We start from the raw sequence: 21542 nt of genomic DNA, 5'->3' as shown, positions 1-21542 counted from the left end.
TTAGTTAAGGCACTGTTTATAGTGTGATGCAGAGAAGAGACAGCTGGCATTGTTATCAGTGGTGATTCAAGTATGGGAGCCTCCCATGGTTTGCTGCTAAAGAGTTGCTGTGTCTACTGCTGGAAGACAGGACTGTGATTGTTAAGGTGATGGACTTGTATCATGTGTACTTTTCTCTGAGACTGCTGCTTCTGTGCTTGCAGTATGTGGGCAACTACTATTTCAGTGAGGCGTAATCGATTGTGTAGCCAATTAAGTGCCCTCATTTTCCTCTCTCTCCGTAAGAACTTCACATCTTAAAATTTATCTCTATTTTCTTGTTATTTTTAAAACTTTGTGCCTCCCAGAAGATATGAGAAATCTGTTTATAAAAAAAGTTCATCTTCTCATTACCATTAATTCTATCATGTCATTACTCTGGTTAGTAACTCTGAGAAGGAGAATTCATTTGCTGTGATTTATACATATTCTGTTCATGTTGTAATGTACCAGTGCTGCATACCAGTAGATCATATATAGTATGTGATTATATGGAGAGGATTTGATTTTACAGAGCAGAAGGAGAGTTGCATATGGTATGTAAACTGCTCTTGAAGTCTTTATGTGTGAATAAGAGTAGCAGTATCCTGTAGATTTTTCTGTTGTGCCCAGCTGCTTAGCAGTGAACTCGTAGACTAGTTGAGATGATATTTCACTGTCCTCTAGCTAAACCAGTATTATCGCTCGATGTCATCAGTATCATCTTTTATCTTTATGATTGGGATATATGATATCTTAGCTTCTTTTTGTTCGAAAGTGTATTTTCTCATATAATATATAACAGTTTCTTCTCTTGTTCAGAATGAGGACATATATTTAATCATATCTTCATTAGTAATAAATTATGTATTCTCTTAGATTGATATTTACTTCTCAATGTAGGTTTTATCCTCCTACCCACACATCAGAATTTTGTGTAGATGTGCCAAAATATTAAATCAGATGCTACTGAAAGCAGTGCATAGTGGTCCATATGAACTTGATGTACTTTGACAGTAGCAGTGTTTGAATGAAACAGGATACTAAAATATTCCATGTATTTTGTATGTTTGAAGTCTTCACCATTTTAAGTTCCTTAAAGTAGACTCATCACTAATGCAGATGGTTCATCAGAAGTTACATTTAATATTGGTATTTAAATTGTTGTATGCATTTTGGAATGTTACTTTTTGAAATGAAATTATTTAATTAACCTCTGTTTGCCATATGACATGGATTTTTGTTGGTCCAGCTGGCTGTGTGTATACTAGCTTACTGTTAAACTGTTACCCTCAGATTTAATATCTGGTTGGATGTGGAGTTTAAATTTCCAATTCCCATACAGTAAGGGTTAACTGTAATATCTTTATTATAATGTTGCAATATTTTAGGTTTATGGAACTCATTTGAGAATTTTATCGTGAACATTTCTCACACATGAGGTGGGTTCAGAAATATGAGGATCCTGTCATTACATAGTGTGCATTACATTAAGTAAAAATATGCATGTTTAAAGAGCTACATGTTTTGTTGGTTTTTGATATTGACACTTGCAAGACACTGCATGCATTTATGTTATTTTATATCATGTGATAGCATTCCACTTTATCATTCACTAAGATTTTGCATTTTGTCATACTTTCCTTTTGAAATATATAAGTTAAATGATTATCTCTACACTTACCACTCCCAAAATTTATTTTGTATGTCTGTCTGCTGTCAAGTAAATGAAATATGGCATGTATTAACTTGCAATAAAGAAAAGGTTGCTATACCTAATGAATTACATACGTATGTATATGCATGCATGTACACACATATACACATGTGTACATATATACATACATTTTAAGTGGAGAATAACTTTTTGGAGAAATATAAGGTGATTGAAACATCATTCACATCTGAGTGCAAACTAATTTATAATAAAAGTAAACCTATGAACTCCACACAGTATGAGGTGAAAACAGCTGAAATGTTGGCCTATATAATAGGCAAATGAGTGCTTGTTATTAGAACTTATGTGACATAATGGAAGCATAAGTTGGGATTGTAGGGAGCATGAAATGGTGCCATGGCTTTTGAAATTACTCGCATCAGGAAGAATTCTAGAAAATTGTTCAATGGACTCATGTGCTGCTCTCTTTAATAACAGTTGATATGAGATTCATGATAAATAGTATCATTAGTAGTATTTAGAAAACTTGTACTAGAGACATATTACACATAGAAATCACACAAATGTTTAAATGACAATGCTTTGTGGATGTGGAATTTTTTGTTATTTACTAAATACTATTTGTTATATACATAGTAGAATGTTATTAATTAATAAGGTGTTGAGGTTATATCTAGGATCTCTTTGTGTATGCAGTATTTCAGTATCATCATCTTTTGTATAAATACTTCCTATATATATATATATATATATATATAATATGATATTGACTTTGAAAATGGCCTAAAATATCTGTAAATAGTTTGTATCTATGATAGTTAAAATATTTTCACTCTTGTCTCCACTGTCCAACCTTGTCTCAAGGCTCTTTTGTGTGGCATTCTAATTTTGATGTACAATTTTTGTAGTTGGACTGCCCATTGCAGAACTGGAGTGAATCAAGCTATTGTTCAAACATAAATAATTGCCAAAGGAGTGACTTTCCCACATCTAGGCACAAACTCCTTCACAGAATGGAATACTTTCATTTGCAGTTTGAGATTAAAATTGTGTTATGTACATGCCTCCATAATATCGTATTAGCTGATGCTATTAATAACATGATAGAAAAGTGTATCCTTAATTTTATTCGCTAGCTTAGCTCCTACATTAGTGAACAAAAACAAATTTTGTCATGCAGACATTACTGAGATCTTCTGTGTTTAACAGACATTACTTAAAATTGGAATATGTGGTTCTGTACTTCAGCAGATTATAGACTGCTGCCATACTTTATTAGGTTAAAGCATGAACATCACAAATCCTAACACAACTTTGCTTAAAAACAGTTGATAACAAAACTGTAAAAGTAAACAATTTCTTAACCCAAACCCAGGACAGCATTATAATGATACAGTTTCTAGTAAATTTTTGAAACTATCACGAAATTCAGGCTGTTATCGATTCCTTAAAAAACTGAAGATTAAAGCTTTTGAAACTGCCATGTGTCACATAGTTTTATTTGGTAGCTAAACTTGGTCTTCACAAGAATAAAATTGAAGACACATAAAACAATGTTGTGAGGAAAATGGTGGTCAGAAGAGAGATGAACTACATGCTTATGCTTCGTACACTACTCACTAATTTCTAGGCTGGCTGAATCAAGAAGATGGGCATGAAGTGGGCATTTTGTCATGCACACATTCTAGAAATGCATAGATAGAAGATATTACTGAAGTAGACCTTAAGAAAATAAGTTATTATGATGTAAACTGATTTGAACTTTTGTAGACTGGATTCTGTAGTGGGATGTGTGATTATGGTTATGAACCTTCAGGTTGCATACTAACAGGGAATTCCTCAGTAGTAGGACAATCTAATGACCACTTCCCATTACAAACTCTTGCCAGTAAGGAAACAGTTTTTGCAGTATTTGTTTCTTTCTGTCATTCAAAACTGGAGCATATTGTAGAGATTTTTAAGCAGTAAACAGGCCTATCTGGACAACTGTTAGCCCACTACATAATCCTCTTGAGCTTTGCCCAGCTTTGTGCATGTGAACAGAACACTGCTTCAGCAAACATGTTTTGTTAGTTTTAATTTTAACCCCTAATATTAAAAACTTTATCATTATAATGTAATAATGACAAGTTTTCTTTGAAGGTTTATATGAATTGATTGTCAGGACAGCTTGATTTAGGGCACTCTGATGACTTGGACATGTTGATAGGTTGAAGAAGATAAGGTTTGTGCACAGAAATTTTTTGTTTGGGAAATCTCTTGGAAGACAGAGATGGGGATGAGATTGGCAGGTCTTGGTATTAGCAGTGTTGATAATTTTTGTTCTGCTACCAGAGATAGGTCCATGTGATTAAACATCCACTTGTGTAAAAAAATTAGTAAGGTAACAGTTGTTTACCTTGGCAAGTAAATCTTATGAATTGTGCATTACTTTGATCTGAAATGTCTTTTATGAGAAGTGCACTGTGCCATCTTATCACATAGATACATGTAGACCAGGTGATAGATGGTCTTGAGCTCATTCTGTTACCATTTCCAACTGCTTAACCCATTTCTTAGTTTCATAAATAATTCTGAGACTTCTGGAATGTTCACAGTACCAGAGATTGTTGTAAGTGCTGAAAACTCATTTAAAAGTGCTAAAAGAGCATTTTACACCATAATGTGTCTTGGGGATAGTTTTGATTTAGTTGTAATAAATGTAAATTTCATGGCCATTTCAGATAATTCACTTCTTTTGTTTGTCATTATGTATGTTTGAAGTTTCAAGACTGAGTCTGCATAAGCTTCATTATCATGCTGATTTAAAGCATGTTTCACTTTGAACATTTCTGTGTGCTGTAACACAGAATCTTATTTTTAATTAAGTTATCTAATGGTCCCAGTAAATTAACCTTTATTGACTGTATTTTGGAATATATATACAGTCCAGCTCTGCAGTAGGGAGGTTAAAATTCCATACTTTTGTATAATAAAGTTAAAAGAGGATGAAACTTGCCCAGTTTTTGAATTTGAATCCAAATATGTTTGGATTTATTGATTTAGTGCTGCAGTGACCAGATCCCCAGCAAGGCATGCCAATATAAACAGTACAAAAGTAAACCTGGTGAAATTGAGGATGTAGCAGCAGGTGAAGGCAGTGATCAGATAACCATTGAAGATATTAAGAGACCAGTCAGGTGGTGAAGATGTGCAAAACAGATTTAGGAGACGATGGACAGAGATGCAAGAAGAAAGGATATAAAAGTATGGAGATGGCTTTGTCATGAGGTGATCTTGTGGAGAATGTTGATTATATAACGATTTCATACCAAATTCTCGCAGTAAAGTGAATGTAGTGCATGAACTGAAATTAGTCATACTCCACAAGCTTTATTTATAGTTTCTGTATTTTACTTTCAGAATGATCACCCACTGATATAAGGTCTTTGTAGTTCGTATTCTGTTAATTCGAAGTGTTTTCACTATGGCATAGTACAATCGGTTTTATTGTGTCTTCATCTATTTTGTGAAACTAATGTCCAGTTTTCTTCTGTCCTTCATGGATTGCACTCAAAGATTGATATTTTAAAAGACCTCCCTATGTGTCTGCCTTTGTTTTAAACAAAAGGGTAAATTCTTTAAGTCTTATTCCTTGTTCTGTTAAGGTCGGTATTCTGTGTTTATCTATGTTACAATTTACTAAATTAATATTTCACTTCTTCCATAGGCCTGATCTTCAATTTTATGAACATTTTTTTGTTCTGCGTAGCCTGAGTTTCATGTTCATATATAAGCATGGGAAATGCTGTCCCTATACAAAATTCATCGTGGCCTCTTTCTTACCTTGTCTTGATGTTCATTGACTGTTTATTATCTCACATATTCCGTGATACTGGTGTATCCTATGAAAATTACATATATCTGTTGGTGCAAGATGTGGGTCCGTTCTTGATCATCTGCAACACAATAGTTTGCCTCATGATGCAGCCCTGTAATTATGAAAGTACAGAAAATTTAGTTGTGCATCATATATCATTACATGATCACTTAATAGCATATAAATATAACTTGACATGAAAGTTATACACCTACAGTTAATTAAAAATGCATTGTATAAGAACATACATTGAATACTAAACATTAATTTTTAAGAACTAATAATAAGAGGATGTACTTGATAGTGAGTGTAATGATGTTAACATGTTTTCAGTGACTGAATTGTAGTTTACTGTTTTATTTGCCGGTACCTATTATTTATATCCACTCACCTTCAACATATTTATTTATTATAAGTTGGGACCAAACAAATTAACATGTTCACAGAATTATAATAATGAATTCAGTAGACTGACCTCATGTTTTAGTTTGTCTATCATTACAGCAGCTGTTCCATATTGCCATAAAAATGGCATGAGCTTATAATTAAGAATTAAAGTATTTTCTTGTTGATGTTGGTGTTTTCAGTTGGGACACCATAAGGACTTCTAGGTAGATATCAATGTTTTGTAGAAACATACCACCTTTGGTCTTCATTATTGAAGGTGGAGGCTGTGTGTTCCTCTAAAATGTAGGCATCTGCCCCATGCCCATGTGGCATTACAATCCAGAAGACCTACGTCAATGTCTTTACCACTGTGATAAACTCAGTTTCACGAAGTATTTTATATTCATGTTTTGCTTAATATTTGTTGGCTGCATATTAAAAATAATATTAATACTGAATTTGCAGGTTAGTTTCTTTGGCATTCTGGTAATGCAGTATGGATGTGAACACAGATTTTTTGGGGAGGGGGGGATGGGGTTTGGTGAGTGAAGCAGAGGGCTAATACTATTAGCCCAGTTGTTTTGTATTACTACCAAGAATGTTTTTTCTTTAAGCTGAAGATCGTACCCCGTGTTGATGCATGATATTGAAATTCTTGATGTCTTGTTTAGTTGTCTTTGTGAACCACTTTCCATTGCTGATATTGATAATGGAATTAATTTTAGGGACTGTGGTATGTACAGTTTGACATACCTCAAGAAACTTGGATTGCTGTTAAATTTTTATTTTGTTACAATGAAAGGAGCCTGGAGTAAAATGAAACATAAATACAGTAACAGAATGTTGATGAGTTTTAACAAAAAATCTGTTATTTTACAATTTCTCTGCAGAATGCTTGCTTTTCCCATATGCAATATCTTGCCTGTTCAGTGCATGTCTTCATGCCTACTATTGTTATTTTTCCCCTTTTTTTCCAGTAGCTTTGTCTGGATATTTCTCTAGAATTGTGTGATCTGGTCAAAAGTAACTAACAGACTGAACTAAGCTTGAAAGTGGTTGTGTCTTCTGTGGATTTTTCTGGTCTTTAAAAAAGTTGATGTAATTTTAATTAAATAATGTTTTGACATGTTTAATTTCAACCTGAACCAAATTCAACAATGTTTCTATCAATTATGAAACATTCACTTTGTTCTTATTTATCTAAGTGTGACTATATATGCATGATTTTTCATACTCTTTATGTGGTTACTTTAAATTGGCACTATCAATTCTTCTAACTTCTTTTAATTTAATGTTTTTCCCTAATTTACTTCACAAAAGGAGGATACTATTTGGTTGTAGTACTTCCAGCAGGCCAGCCATGTTCCAGGCTTCTTGCACTAGATGTAACTTTATTCCACAGATCCTAACAGCCATTCTTTCATGTATTTGACTCCCATGACAATCAACTGAATGTGCTGGAAGAAAGTATCGTGGCAGCTAAATGAAACATTCCAACTCGGGAATGTTATGAAGTTAAATTAAGTTAAGGACTCCATCTGTTAGAAAGAAGTCTATTAGTCTACTTGAAATATAACATTTTATAGTACAGTATGTTTGTTATAGAAATAACATAAATTAACATTTTTGCTAAACCGCCCTTTGTCTTCATGCATCTCTAGTGTTTCAAAGGTTCATGCAGACTATGTATATATACACACACATATGCAGAATGCTGTGCTTTGATTCATAATTTTTGTTGTGATGGCAAAGGAGAGTCTGGTCTGTGCCTCTTATTTGTTGTAGATACACAGGTTGTAAATTTCCAGAATAGAGATTTATTGCTTGGAAATATCATCTTGCAACATGTACTACACAGTTCTGTGAGGTGGGAGGAACAAAACTTCTTTTAATTTTAAATTCAGTTTACAGTGCTGTTAATAAGTTGCGTAAGCCCTTATAACCAACCCTGGTATATTAAGGCATGTTACTAAATTCTACAACTTCCATTGGAACACAATGTTAATTCTCTGTGCAGTAAGATCTAATGTGCATTATTAGTTTACTTCTATTGTTATCCAGATTTCATTACAAGACAACTAAGATGAAAATACAGTATTGAAAACACCAATGAATCCTATTAGAAGATATTCAATTAAAAAAATTCTTTCTGAGACAGGTTTTTTTTATTATTTCCCAGTTCTGAGAAATTATTTGTGTGAGTGTTTTAATTCCAGCTCTAACAGTCTTAGAATAGTGTATCAGAATCAAAACACATTATGGATGATACATATTAATGAGTGTAGAATGTGTTTTGGAATTGAACTATTGGCATGCACACAGCAAGTCTTTATCTGAAGTTCATAAGAACTGTTTATGATTAACTTTTATCTTGATATTCTAATTTCTGTCTGACACTGTCTTCAGTCCGAGTGTTACTTAAGTAGCATAATTAAATTTTAGGTGTTCTTTGCACTTCAGCATGAGCAAAGACTGCCTTTTGGGCCTGTCCATGTCTGTCACGTTTTTCATAGAAGGTATGTAAGCCACGTTATGAGAGATTGTTATACAACAGGGGATACCATGGTCCGTTGTCCGGGTTAATGTTGGATCTTTGTTGCACAGCTGTGACCTTGGATGACAGTGCATCAATGACCTTCATGATTAGGCATAAAGAACATAAGTTCCTATACTGATTCTTATCAGCCAGCTACTTCTTAGGGATTTACCAGAGATTATTCCCAAGCCTTTAACCACTGTAATTATGTCTAGTGTTTTAAAAATAATGATCATTTTACACTGTAAAAGAACTACATATTAGATTGATGAAAAATATTAACCTTTTGCTGTGTTATTTTTTCTGAGTCCTAATGCTCTCAGGCCATTCATTTAAGTGTTCTTGTACATTATGTTTGAATATATTAACCCTTAACTGGTATGGTGCAATCTCCCAGACTGCTCATATATTTTTATTAAAAGATTGTTTGCAAATCTATGTGTTTATTTACATTTATATAATACTTTTATAATATTAGAAACTGAGTAGAACTTTTATCACACAAATTATTTGTTCTTATTCATAAATCGTTTGGGATAAATAATAAAAACAGTACTTTAAATTATAAAAGCATTATATTTTGCCAAGATTATTTTCATTATCATTAGCACTTTGTTCTGGTTGTGAACTATGTCCACATTCCAAAATGAAGTCTGGATTCTCATTACTATTACCCTCCATATCATATGGAACTTCATCAGTAAACTGGGTGAAATTGTCATCCATTTCCTGCTGATCCATAATCAAACAATAAAAGTTACTTTTAATTAAGCTTGTAGTTAATTTAAATTAATAATACTGATTCAGGCCAATAAGACTGAGTAATATTAAAATAAAAATGAGCAACCTAACTGAGCACAGAGTAAATATAAATAGCATAACTCAAACAGTGAGATCTGTCAGACTGCTAAAAGTTTTCCTTTTAGAATAAATCACAAACTACAAACTTCACTGAGGTCACATTACTAATTCACATACTGACTGAAAGGTAAACAAAGGGATTACTGGGTTTCAGAAGGGGGGGGGGGGGTGTTGGTGAGGAGCAGAAAAATTTAAGCAGTCTGACAGACTGCTCCATACCACTTACGAGTTAAGCTTGGTGCAGGATATTGATTATGATTTACTGTTTTTGGCATGTCAAGGGCTTAAAATTTGCCACAATTCCTACTTCAAATGACAATAAAATCAATATATTATTGACAAACATTTGTGAAATTTTTAACTTTAATTACATATCTAAATAGTTTTAATTTGAGCATGTTAACATACTGTGTTTGTGAAGGTTCATTCAAAGTGCACATGTTGGAAGATAAGCTATTGATCACAGAAAGTGCACATTTGAATATTATACATTTATCTTCACTGTAGGACTGAAATGAATTACGTTGTTTACAAAATAATAATTTTTGCAATTTAGAAAATAAGCCTTTAAATAGAAATGGGTGCATTTTATTATGTATATGGTTGAAGCTGATGTCATGTGGAGTCTTGACATTAATTATGTTTTATGTTTTGAGAACTGTGGTACTCTGATGTTTAATATCTTAACCCTTCCCCTTGCTATTGTCTGAACTAACCTCCTTGCCTTATATTTCCATGATAACATAATTTGTCTCTGAAAAGGTGGTATTAATGGTTGAGACCTGTTGGGCCACATTTTTTTACACAGGTCTTCTTACGATCTTATATAAAGAGTTAGTATAGGCCAGAAGGACCAGTGCTTCCAGATGAGATAAAAAAATTGGTTTCTGGCAAGAGTTATTTCATATGTTTAATTATCTTTAGTAACACATTAATTGAAACATAATATGTATGTAATGTAGTTATATATGAGTGTGTACAACTGTTAATACTTGGAAACTACACACACTTAGTGATTTCAATCCTTTTTCTTTCTCCATTAATACTTTATGGATTTTAATTTCAGTTCACAGTATAGTAATCATGACATATATGTTACCTTTTGTCTTGTCAGTCTGTAGCGATCAAGTGCCTTTCTTGTGTGTTTATGTACATTTTCTTGTAGTTTAACATGATCAGTGCCTACTTATCAATCTTTTAATTTGTTTTTATTAGTGTTTTTACATATTGCAGAAAGTAATTATTTATTTGAAATCCTGTAAACTTCAACTTTATAGTTTGATGTTACAGAAAAAGTTTAATCTTTGTTGAGTTACAAATTCACAATGAGGCAGAATGTCAAAAGAAGGATGGATTAATGTGAATGGACTAGTGCAGGCCCATCCAGCCTGTAGCTTGTGGGCATAATATACCTCACTATTATGCATTTATATGTTGAAATTATTACAATTATGAAGAGAAGTAGTACTGTTTCAAAAGTAATTAAAGAATTTCACATATACTGTGTCTTTCTCTCTCTCAGACTAAATGTGTGTTATGATTCCGTGTATTAAATTGAATCTGCGTTTTCAACAATGAAAGCACTTACGATGGTGTAAGGATTGCTTAGCTCGAACTAATAGCTGGCTGATGAGTTGCAGTGTCAGGTCTGCCATCTAGTCAGGAGATGTGAAACTCTTTCAATCATGAGACCACCAACTCCAAGTTCCATTAAATTTCTTTTAAATAACCTTCCCTTTATTACTATTTATTTTCAGTAAGTATAGTCGCGTTTTATGATACCAATATAAATATTTTGTAATATATATATGTTTGTTTACAGCATTATAGTATTTGTTCAAACAATAATTACATGATTAACCTACGTTTTAAAATATAATACTTTAACCTTCTGTGTATGTGATGTCATCATCCATTGTTTATATGAACATGAATTAAGCTCACTATCTGTGAGCCTCTGATTATGTAATACTAGAGACAAAATTAATTAAGTATTTAAATTTGTGTCCAAGAACATGACAGTAGCCTTTGTAGTGCTCTTGGAAACTGCTGAAGTTCATAGAGATGCCTATACATAACCTGATAAAAACTGACTTTATATATATTCAGCTTTTACAAGTTTTTAATTAAATCATCTTTTTTGATTATATTACAGAACTCCTTGATTTTTTTTTAAAGTAAAATTGTTATTGTGGTGTGACATTATATTGTTTGACTTTGAAACACATGTATAATTCTGTATTTACTACTACTTCCTAGCAGGGACAAAAGATTTTTCTCTTAGCCTCTGTATCCAGACCAACTGTGGGGCCCACCCACCCTCTTATCCAGTGGGCACATGGAGGGGTGTGGGTACTTACCCAGGGAGTAAGTGGCCAGGGCATGAAGCTGGTGAGTCATTTTCATCCAATGCTGAGGTTAAGAAAGAGTGAAGGTATAGCTTCACTATACCATACATCTTTATGGTGTGGTGCTTAATATATGCCAAGAATGACTTTTTTAATAGTGCTGCTGTTAAACCACAGTAAATTGCCCTTCTATATATACTGCATCGTCAGTGTACCCATGAAAGCCTCAGAACTGAAATTCCCTATGTAATTTGAAAGGCAGTCTGCTGGTAGAACACTGTCCTCAGTAGGAGAACCATCCCTCCCTGGAATATTAACTTGTAAAAATACTGTAAACCAACTTCTACACTGACAAACAAAACCTACTCAGGTAATAAACCACCTGTAGTTACTTGGGGAAGTAATTGTTGTTTCTTTGAGCAGCCAGTATAAATGAATCCAGACAGTTACAGTAAATTGAACGTTATTGGGAGGGGCATTTATTTGAAAGTGGAAACGTTATTGAGAATATGCTACATACAGTAAAAGGTAAAATTTGAAGAATTGTGATTGAACAGTTACAAATGTACCTCGTTTTTGATGTTTGACAGGGTTAGTAGATTCTTCCATAATGCAAGTTTTTCCTGCACACTTTTGTTAAGTAACTAATGTGTAATATGCATGGAAGCTTTAGTTTGAGTACAAGTGCAATGCTACTCACAGAATGAGTAAGTATGTGTAGTCACAGTGAGTTATATTTATGTGACTTGGGGAAAATAGTGGAATTAAATGTTGGTGACAGAGATAAATGTACCTATGAAGAACAATATCCTGGTGTAAGCCAGCAAAATATTCCAAACTATTTCTCTCATTTACAAGTTTACCCATCCATCAGTTAGTGCTGTGTTGGAGATGTTTTGAGTGTAAAAAACAAATTGGAGAACAAAACCATTAGAACTCTGAAGTGGTTGAAGGGTGAAAGATCTGAAGACCTTGAGAATGCATTAATATATTTGATAGGGCAAGCAAATATGAAGAATGGAACAGCAGCTGATGAAGGAATACGTGAAAATACAAATTTTTTATACAAAAATTGGTGTATATTTTGCTCCAAAAATGATAGATACATGCTCCATAGTTTTGTTTTTTCATTTATCCCCATGATCTTAACTACAGTGTTTCCCACGCCATATGACACTTTAATATACCAATAATTAAAAAGTCCCCAAAAATAAAAATAAATTCAGTTTACCACCATTCCAGCTTTAATGCTATTATTACTACTTTTGTTACTGTTATAATAGTGAAAGCACTCCGTTTTCATCTTGGTTTTATTAAAATGTTCTGTACTGAAGTAATAAAGATGCTTATTTGTTATGATAGTCTTGTGAGTATAGTGTACTTAACAGAAATAAATGTAATATCCAATCAGTATTTTGGAAATATTTAGAGGAAAAGACATATCCATCATATTCATGCTAATGTGGTGTGTTACATGAATAATATGCAATAGAATGTAAAGGTGTTCGTTGCTGAACTCAGATACAGTACATACCATATATGTGCTTTAAATGTCACTCAATGGCTGACAGAATCAACAAGTCTCCAGTTGCCACTTTGGTCTTTAAGTGAACAAATTATAAATCTATAAATGAATGATACTAAATGGTATAATGATTTGTTTTGATAGAATGTGAAAGCAATTACAGTTCAGAATTTATTCTGTGGAGGTTACTGACGATGGTAGATTCATTTCACCACAGTTATATTTAATACTTTCAATTGCCTCAGGTATATGAAAATAAAATAAATTAAAAGGTCTGTCAGTATAACAACAAGCAATCACTTAGTTGTATATTTACATACAGAACTTCCCATGCTTCATACAAGATATATCACTCTGTAACTAGTCATTCCTCTTTGAATATCTCTGATATTTAGCATTATCAGTGAAAATCTCAGCTTGGATATGTTAAACTTATCATTTCTAGCAACCAGCTGAATATATGTATTTTAAATATTCTTAAATACTAATAGTATTAGTAAAACTATTCATTCCTATACATAGTGTTCACTTACCTTGTGAGTACCACCACTCTTACTGCTGTAAGTTTTAAATCATATCTAATCAGTTTTTAAATATACCAGTTTGTTTTTAATTTAATCCTCTGCTACAACTAAAGCAGTGGAGCTGCTGACTTAATGTACTAAACACATTAGGTAATGGGCATCTTAATTTTCTAGTCTAGATACAGTAGGTACTGGATCTACCACTTCCTGTTTGACTGAGAAGCCATGGGTGGCCAGCCCTGCCCCAACTTTCTGATTTTTTCCTTGTCCTTAGGTTTTCAAGACTGGTGTGCAATGTATGTCAGATGATAGCTGCACCAAATATTTGGTGTTAACCGATGTTTTGGCAAACATGCAATAGCCATTTTCAAAGTGGATATGAGGTTGAGTTAGTTCAAAAGGCCTTGTATAGGGCAGGCAGTGGGTGTGAGGTAAATTCAGTGGTGCTGATTGGTGGAGTGGAGGAGCTGGCTGTTATCCACTGGGAGAGGAGCATGTGGTTGAGGAAAGGAGGTGACAAGGAGAATTGGGAGGAGGTTCTGGTGACCATATTGGACAGTAAAGGATTTGCAGGAATTATGTGGAAGAGAGTGGTGGTTGTTCATTGACCATGAGGTTTGGAGAGGTGATCGACCTGTGGCAGGCCTATATTTATATGAGTGTACAGAACAAAGCTGGAAAGGTGTAGTGGATGTATCACTTTGTCAAAACCCTAACATCATGTTATTCTTGAGGTGTCATTGGAAGCCTCAGTGGATTGAAGAAACATGAGGCAGCCCATATAAACAAGGGTTCTTCAATAATTACAGTTTTCTTCTCTTCTTCATGGGCATGATCCAGCTTTTGGTGGCAGAGACAAAAGATGCTCATCTGATGTTCAGGAGATTATGTATTTTGGCTTTTATCATACAAATGGGACATGGAGAGCAAAATATGTTGAAAGATTGCTTAACCATTCTTGAAGAGCTGTATGCTTTTTGCTGTAGCGTGATGAAACATGATCAGTTCTTTCATATATTGATATTTCTACATTTTTGGCACTATGAATCAACCAGTCGAGACTAAGAAGATCTGTATCAGATGTTTGAAAATAAGATCTCTTCGATATGCTCAATCACACCTATGCCTAATTTTACAATCTACTTACTTAGCTGGAGATTAAGTGGTTGGCCATGTATAATTTTTCTGCTTTCTGGATTAACTGATTGTTTAAACACAAGAGCTATCAATTGTTCTGGAGCTGTCAGACACAGTCATAAAAGAATGCTGACAGTAAGACTCCAAAATTGAAATGTGCTGACATACGTGCTAGGGTGAGAAGTGTAAGACAAGATTTGTGCAGTGACAAATGTGCATTAATCACCAGCACAAGGCAATTTTCTTGATCAACACAGGAAAACTCAGAAACCTGCCAGTGTTGAAGACTGATCAGAAAATGGAGTATACTGACAAATGGGACAAAATTGCTAATTAGAGAACATGGTAGTGGATCTAATAATATTGAATAGTTTTATCATTTCAACATACTGTGATAGCCAAACAGAACACTGACAATTCTGTCAGACATGGAAATGAGTGCAAGGAAGCCTCAACCTCAATCAATCCAATGCAAATCAAATGAGTCGTCTTGAATCTTGAGACACCAGACACTTGCCAGTTGTAGAATCATGCTTTCAGGTGCCATATGTATTCAGTGAAAAAGAAAAGAATGGCCATAACATTTCTGTGCTTGGAAGTGTAAAGTCAGCTGTTGTATAGACTTGTGTTTTCATATATTCCATACAAAAACAAATTTGTGGATTGGCTGTCTATTACGTCAGAAGAACTAACTAGCTAGATGGTTTAGGGTAACCAAAAGTTCATCACCGAATTAACCAAAGCCCTCCACTGGACCCTGTCCTGGACCAACAAAATCCAATTACCTTCAACTCCTGTCTCCCACATATCCTGCTTGATATTATCCTCCCATCTACGTTTAGGTCTTCCCAGCGGTCTCTTCCCTTCAGGCTTCCCAACCAATACCCAGTGCACACCTCTCGCCCAATCCATGCATGCAACATGACCTACCCATCTCATTATTCTTGACTACATCACTCTGACAATATTGGGGGAGAAGTACAAATGTTTAAGCACATCGGAAGAACATTTACTAAAATATAAGTCCCATACATTTTGATTTATATATATTCTGTATTTAATTTAGTTTAACAATCTATAACCTCTTTTTAAAATAATTATATTGTACTATTAAAATATACACTATACAATTGTGCAGTGTATTTTATTTTGATAGAGTTCTGCAATAATTTAACACTAATAGTTCCACAGATGTAGACATTTTCTCAGTACTACTGCACTATTGTAATACCACTACTTGTTGTTAATTTAAAAAAGCTGTCCCACTACAAGCCATGTTGTTCGTTTGGGGGGAGTGGGTGTATAGCTCCTACTCTTTCTTGACCTTGGCACTAGATGGGGTGAGTAGTCAGCATCATGCCCCGGCCACGCTTTACCCCTGGGAAAGGACCCCCAGCACCCATTGAATAGTTGACTGGGTGGGCCCAGAGCCAGTCTGGATGCAGAGGCTAGAGGACAAATTTTTGCCCGTGTCGGGGATTGAACCCCAGTCATCTAGCCCGTAGCTAGTCACTATACTGACTGAGCTATCCTGGCTCATACTAGTTGTTAAGTACCCAAGTTAAATTCTGGCCAACACTTCAGTAGCTCAGACATTTCAACACCATATTCCAATATGATAAAGGCTAATATACTTTTGCAACTATTAGATAAACAACGAATAACATAGCAGAAACACGTGTAAATAAGTATACCATACAAAATGAAAATTCCATGTGCATTTTATAATAGTTTATTAAGTCTAGATTATTTTGTCTGTTTGACTCAATCTCACATTGAACTTGTAATCTGATCTTCTAGTTTTTGACCTTTCTGACAGATGACTCCCTCTGAATACAAGACATATATTCAAGAACAGTTTTTCTTCACTTTTCTAAATTAAAAGATTGTCAGAACTGCCGGACTGATCCCAGTGCTGGTTCATGAAATCCAGATCAAACCAAGGTAGGGCATGAGGACATGAAACAGTCAAGCCTTAATATACTTTTCTAAAGTATAATAGTGAAATGTACTCATTTGCTCCTGTTTTGACAGAAAAGTTTTCACATCACAGAAATATGTCTTCCAGTACAGATTAATTTATTTCAGGTTCATGCAACTAAACACATAACAATCATAATGTCTCGCTTTAATTCTTCAGCCCCAAAAAAATGTCTCCTTGTATTGCTGCAGCCATATAACTGGAATTTATTTATGTCATTGAAATATTGGGGTTGGGCTTTGTAAGTACATGTTGCAAGAATGAGGTACATCACATAAAAAATTGTTTTATTACGGTTTTGATGATGCTTGTGTTATAATACCTACAGAAGTTTGGGATTATAGTTTTGAAAAGAAAGAGTACTATAAGCATTGACCAATGAAATAACAGGAATAAAATTGTTACACCCTTTTGCCCCTGTAATATATAGTAAAATATTACATAGATGTATGTTTTTTATGTTCTAGAATTATAATGTAGTCAGATGTACATTTCAGGGGCAAGTGGCATGGGTTTCCTCTTTTTTAATTTTTAGAAGGCTGTTATATTATAAGAGATAATATTGGTGTAAGAGCTTCAAGAGGTACTGTTGAATTGTTATAGACTACATGTGTGATCTGTGATTAAGAGACAGATGATGTAAACCATCTTGCCTGTTTCTGTATTATACTGCACATATACTTGGTAACATGAAAATGTTCATACAGAAAATACAATACGTATGTAATTATGCAATATAACAGACAATATAAAATTATGTAAAAATGTGGACGTACATTATGCCATTCTGCTGTTGCTGGTGTTTGTTTCATTTCTATAATTGTTTTATCTGCCTTTTAACACTGTTTGTCAGTGATGTTGCTGTCATGTTTTTATTAGTAAGTCTTATGGTTCCAAATATCAGCATTTGTAGAAGGAGAGCATATTACTGCATTCTGAACAAGGGGCATCCATTGGTATTGTTAACTGTAAGACATTGCTGAATTGTACAAAGCAAGTGTATAGTTTTGTGTATTTAGTCCCTGATAATCCTTATACAAAATTAAATGCATCTCTTTGATGTATAAAAATTGCATATTCATATTGGGATGTGGAATTACACATAAGAATATAATTCCAATGATATCATGCCTTGTGATTAATTTGTACATCAGTTTTATACACTTGTGTCATGTTTTCTTTTATGTTTTTCTTAAATAAGATATTTTGATTATCTGGCTTATATAGTTAGAAATATGGGGACATAGCAAATATGACAAGCAGCTAGTAAGTAATATTATAGTACTCTAATATGCTAACTACTTATCATGTATGCTATCTAATATCAGCAGTATCTGACCTCTTCAGACTCATATGCTGCAACATACATGCCAAAATATGGCATTTGGGGTTAATGGATTTTTGGAGGTTGTCCTTCGTCCAAGGTTAAAATGTGTATGACGTTTCAGAAACCAGGTCCAGTGATTGAGACTAGTTCTTTATAACGGACCCAACAGTAGATGCCCCTGCCCCATATACCTGAAGATGACAATGGATCCGGTTTTCGAAACGTACACTTTTTAACCTTGGATGATGTACAAAATCCAAAAACCCAATAAACCTGACTGTATCACACCATTTTCAGAACCCTACAGAATCCAAACTATGGCATACCAGTGTGTAATTATATTATCATTATTAACATTACTACTGATATTCAAAACAAATGCCAGATATTATTTTGCCAGGCAGGTAGTAATTGTTACTTTGAATCTTTTTATTCTTATAATCTATAAGAACTGTTCAGTATATTGTATTAATTTGATGTTCCTCTGATATTTAAGTGACAAGTAGGAAGTCTAGCTTTAATTTTTTGTTACAAACATAGGTGCCATGTAAAATGCTTTCTTTACTCATAACCCAACAAAATAATTGATTAGTGAATACATTTTATGAAGTAATTAAAATATTATAATAAAAATTAGATTTTTAATCATCAGTGTTCTGAGCCAACACTGTCATACCATTAATTGGTACATGTTAGATCTAAATAGCATTAGCTTCTCTTTGAGCACTGGCCATTTCACATAACCTACCTGTGTTTTGTGAGACCTGGGAATAGTAACTACATAGAGGGGTCCTGGTATAGAAGTCAAGTTGTGTAGAAATGCAGTATTACTAAATCTCTCCAACAACTGCACCACAGTGCTTAGGAATGATTATATGCTGCTAAAAAAACATTCTTTATATTTGCTCATTTCTAGAGGTCTGGCAGCACATTAATATCTGGACCAGAACATTTACCACTGGTCCATTCCCCAAACAGTCCTAACATCCTGCCTCTGCCTCTGCTACGGATTATATCATCAAGTTAGGTTTGAAGCTGTTTTGAGCCTTGGCGAGTAGTTCTGTTGCTCATTAACACTTTGCAGTAACCACAACCAACAGACAGGTAAGGTTCAGAGGGACATAATTTCTCAATTCAGAAACCGATTGTTGTGCTTTCCACCGAGTTTCTAACTCATATGTATTTTAATGAATGTGACAGAACTGCTCCTAGAGTCTCAGTTGCCAAAATGCAAATGCCTTTGAACCCAATTTGGGTGGCATAATCTCTGGTAGAGACAGAATCCCTTGTTTCATTTGGTGAATTAACACCTCTGTGTGGTTACTACTGAAGACCTTGCATTCACATGGAATGGTAGTACATTCAAATGAAAACTAGTTATGTGTTCATTAAGTCATTTAGTCACTTCCATTAGATATAGATATTTTACTGAACTTGCTTTTGAACTCCTGAGGTTATATTTTAACCTCCTATGAAATATTACTTCACATAAACAGTTGCCATCCTGTACATCAAGATACAGTGATTGAGGTATGTTGTGTAGTGTATGCCAATACATTTAAAAAATGTTATATTCAGGTAACCCTGAAGTTGTTTCTTTCTTTATACTTATGTAAACACATTTCAGAACTCTTGAACAAAATGTATGTTCCTACATTTAACAATCTTTTATATAGCACAGTGATGGCGAAGACAAACACACTACAATACTAATCATATTTGCATAATAAAGCCTCAAGTTTCATTTTAAGGTAGATTTCAATTTGTATTATCTTCCAATGGGAAAATGTCCAATGAGTATTAGGGTAGGATTTGGATTTGAGGTTCTCATGGCAGTGAGTATGAAGATGACTGTCTTCTGGGTTGTAGCACCATGTAGTGTGGTAGACGTTTATCAGTGTTTCAGAGGTCCTTTCTGCCTTAATTATTACCCTGTTGGTAAAATTCTACCAGACTACATGACTCTACAACTCAGAAGACACTAATCTTCTTAGTATTGGGGTAATTTCTGTCACCACTTGGTTTGTTGACATCTGTCATAACACTAAACACATTTAGTGCATATTTCTTGAAATTACATTTTATTATTTGCATTTGTTACATAGAATTTCAGATGGGAGAATGCATCATTGGGTGGTGGCAGAGACTAATAAATATTATGACCAATGTTTAGGCAAACTAGACAATGACAACAGTTGTTCATGACTTCCTGATGTGACTGTACAGAAGATATGTATTTTTGGTTCTTGCCCTACATGTGAGACTGCTGGAAGGTTAGTGGTCAACTGTTTAAGTTCTATATGCCATTTTAATGAAATATGATCAATTCTTTTTCTACTGAGATTTCTGCAACAATATGAATCAACCAGTCAAGACCAAGAAGAACTATGAGAAACCTTGGAAAATAAGATCATTCTTTCATATGCTCACTGATATTGATATTTATGCTAAATTTTACAGTCCGTTTGAACATCTAATTGCAGTTGAAGGTATTTCACTGTTTTTAGGGGGAGTTATATTCAAGCAATACTTTCCTAAGAAACACAGTTGCTTTCATATAAAGATTTACAAACTTTGCAACATGACTGCCTACACTTACTTTATCAGCTTATTGTAAAGGATGGGACAGGCAAATTGAAACACAGACTATGACAGCTCATGCAGCAGTGATGAGTCTTACCTAGAGAATGGAAGTGATTGCCTGTGAACTTTATGTGGACAATGTTTTCTCCTCTTTGGATATATTTGATGACATGCACATAAAATCTGTAAATTATTGTACTGCACTGTGATACTGCCAGACAGAACTATAAAGGAATGAATGCTGGGAGACTCTTTTAGTAAAACATTAAATCTGAAACAGGCTGTCATACATGCTAGGGTGAGAGGTGTCTTGTGGAAGTCTTGGCAGTGCTTTGCTGAAAACTTTTTGTCTCATATTGAAGTTCTGGATAGCAGTTCGAGTCATGCATTGGAGTCAGATGCTGTTTTATTTACTAGTAGAATTGCTATAAATTTCCTACAATTGTTATGTTACCCACACGCAATACTATGGAAAACCAATGGAGCCATTACTTATCTGTACTCTTCAGAATGATATATTAGAACTACTGAGTTCAAATAAGTATGTTGACATTCTTGAAGAAGTGAAGTCATGCCCATTTTATTTAACTTTTATTGGCACTACACAAGATTTTGCTTTGCTATGTAAGTGTAAAAATAAGCACTGTCACTGCAAAACCAGAAGAAATGTCTATAAATCTGATATGTATTGATATTATTGAATTTACCTTTCAAAGTCCAGAGGACATTAATTCACATAATACAGTCATTAAATGATAGACTGCATATTTCAAAGTAG

The 21542-nt window shown here is 34.0% G+C and overlaps 1 protein-coding gene across 6 annotated transcripts in view; it reads left to right on the top strand.

Moving 5' to 3' along the window:
• Positions 1 to 19931, top strand: part of Pkc53E (Protein C kinase 53E) — a 275095-nt gene extending 255164 nt beyond the window's left edge. For all 6 annotated transcript variants that reach the window (XM_087346884.1, XM_087346883.1, XM_087346880.1 and 3 more), the window contains one exon: positions 23 to 19931. The gene's annotated coding sequence lies outside the window, so the exon portion shown is untranslated. The remainder of the gene's footprint in view (positions 1 to 22) is intronic.
• The last annotated feature ends 1611 nt before the right edge of the window (positions 19932 to 21542 follow it).

The sequence above is a fragment of the Zootermopsis nevadensis genome, unplaced genomic scaffold, assembly GCF_977971745.1.
Source record: "Zootermopsis nevadensis isolate Lab colony 2312 unplaced genomic scaffold, Znev_1.0 Znev_ptg000011l, whole genome shotgun sequence".
NCBI lineage: Eukaryota > Metazoa > Arthropoda > Insecta > Blattodea > Termopsidae > Zootermopsis > Zootermopsis nevadensis.
Note: the sequence above shows the minus strand (reverse complement) of the source record. Positions and strands in the feature narration are given on the sequence as shown.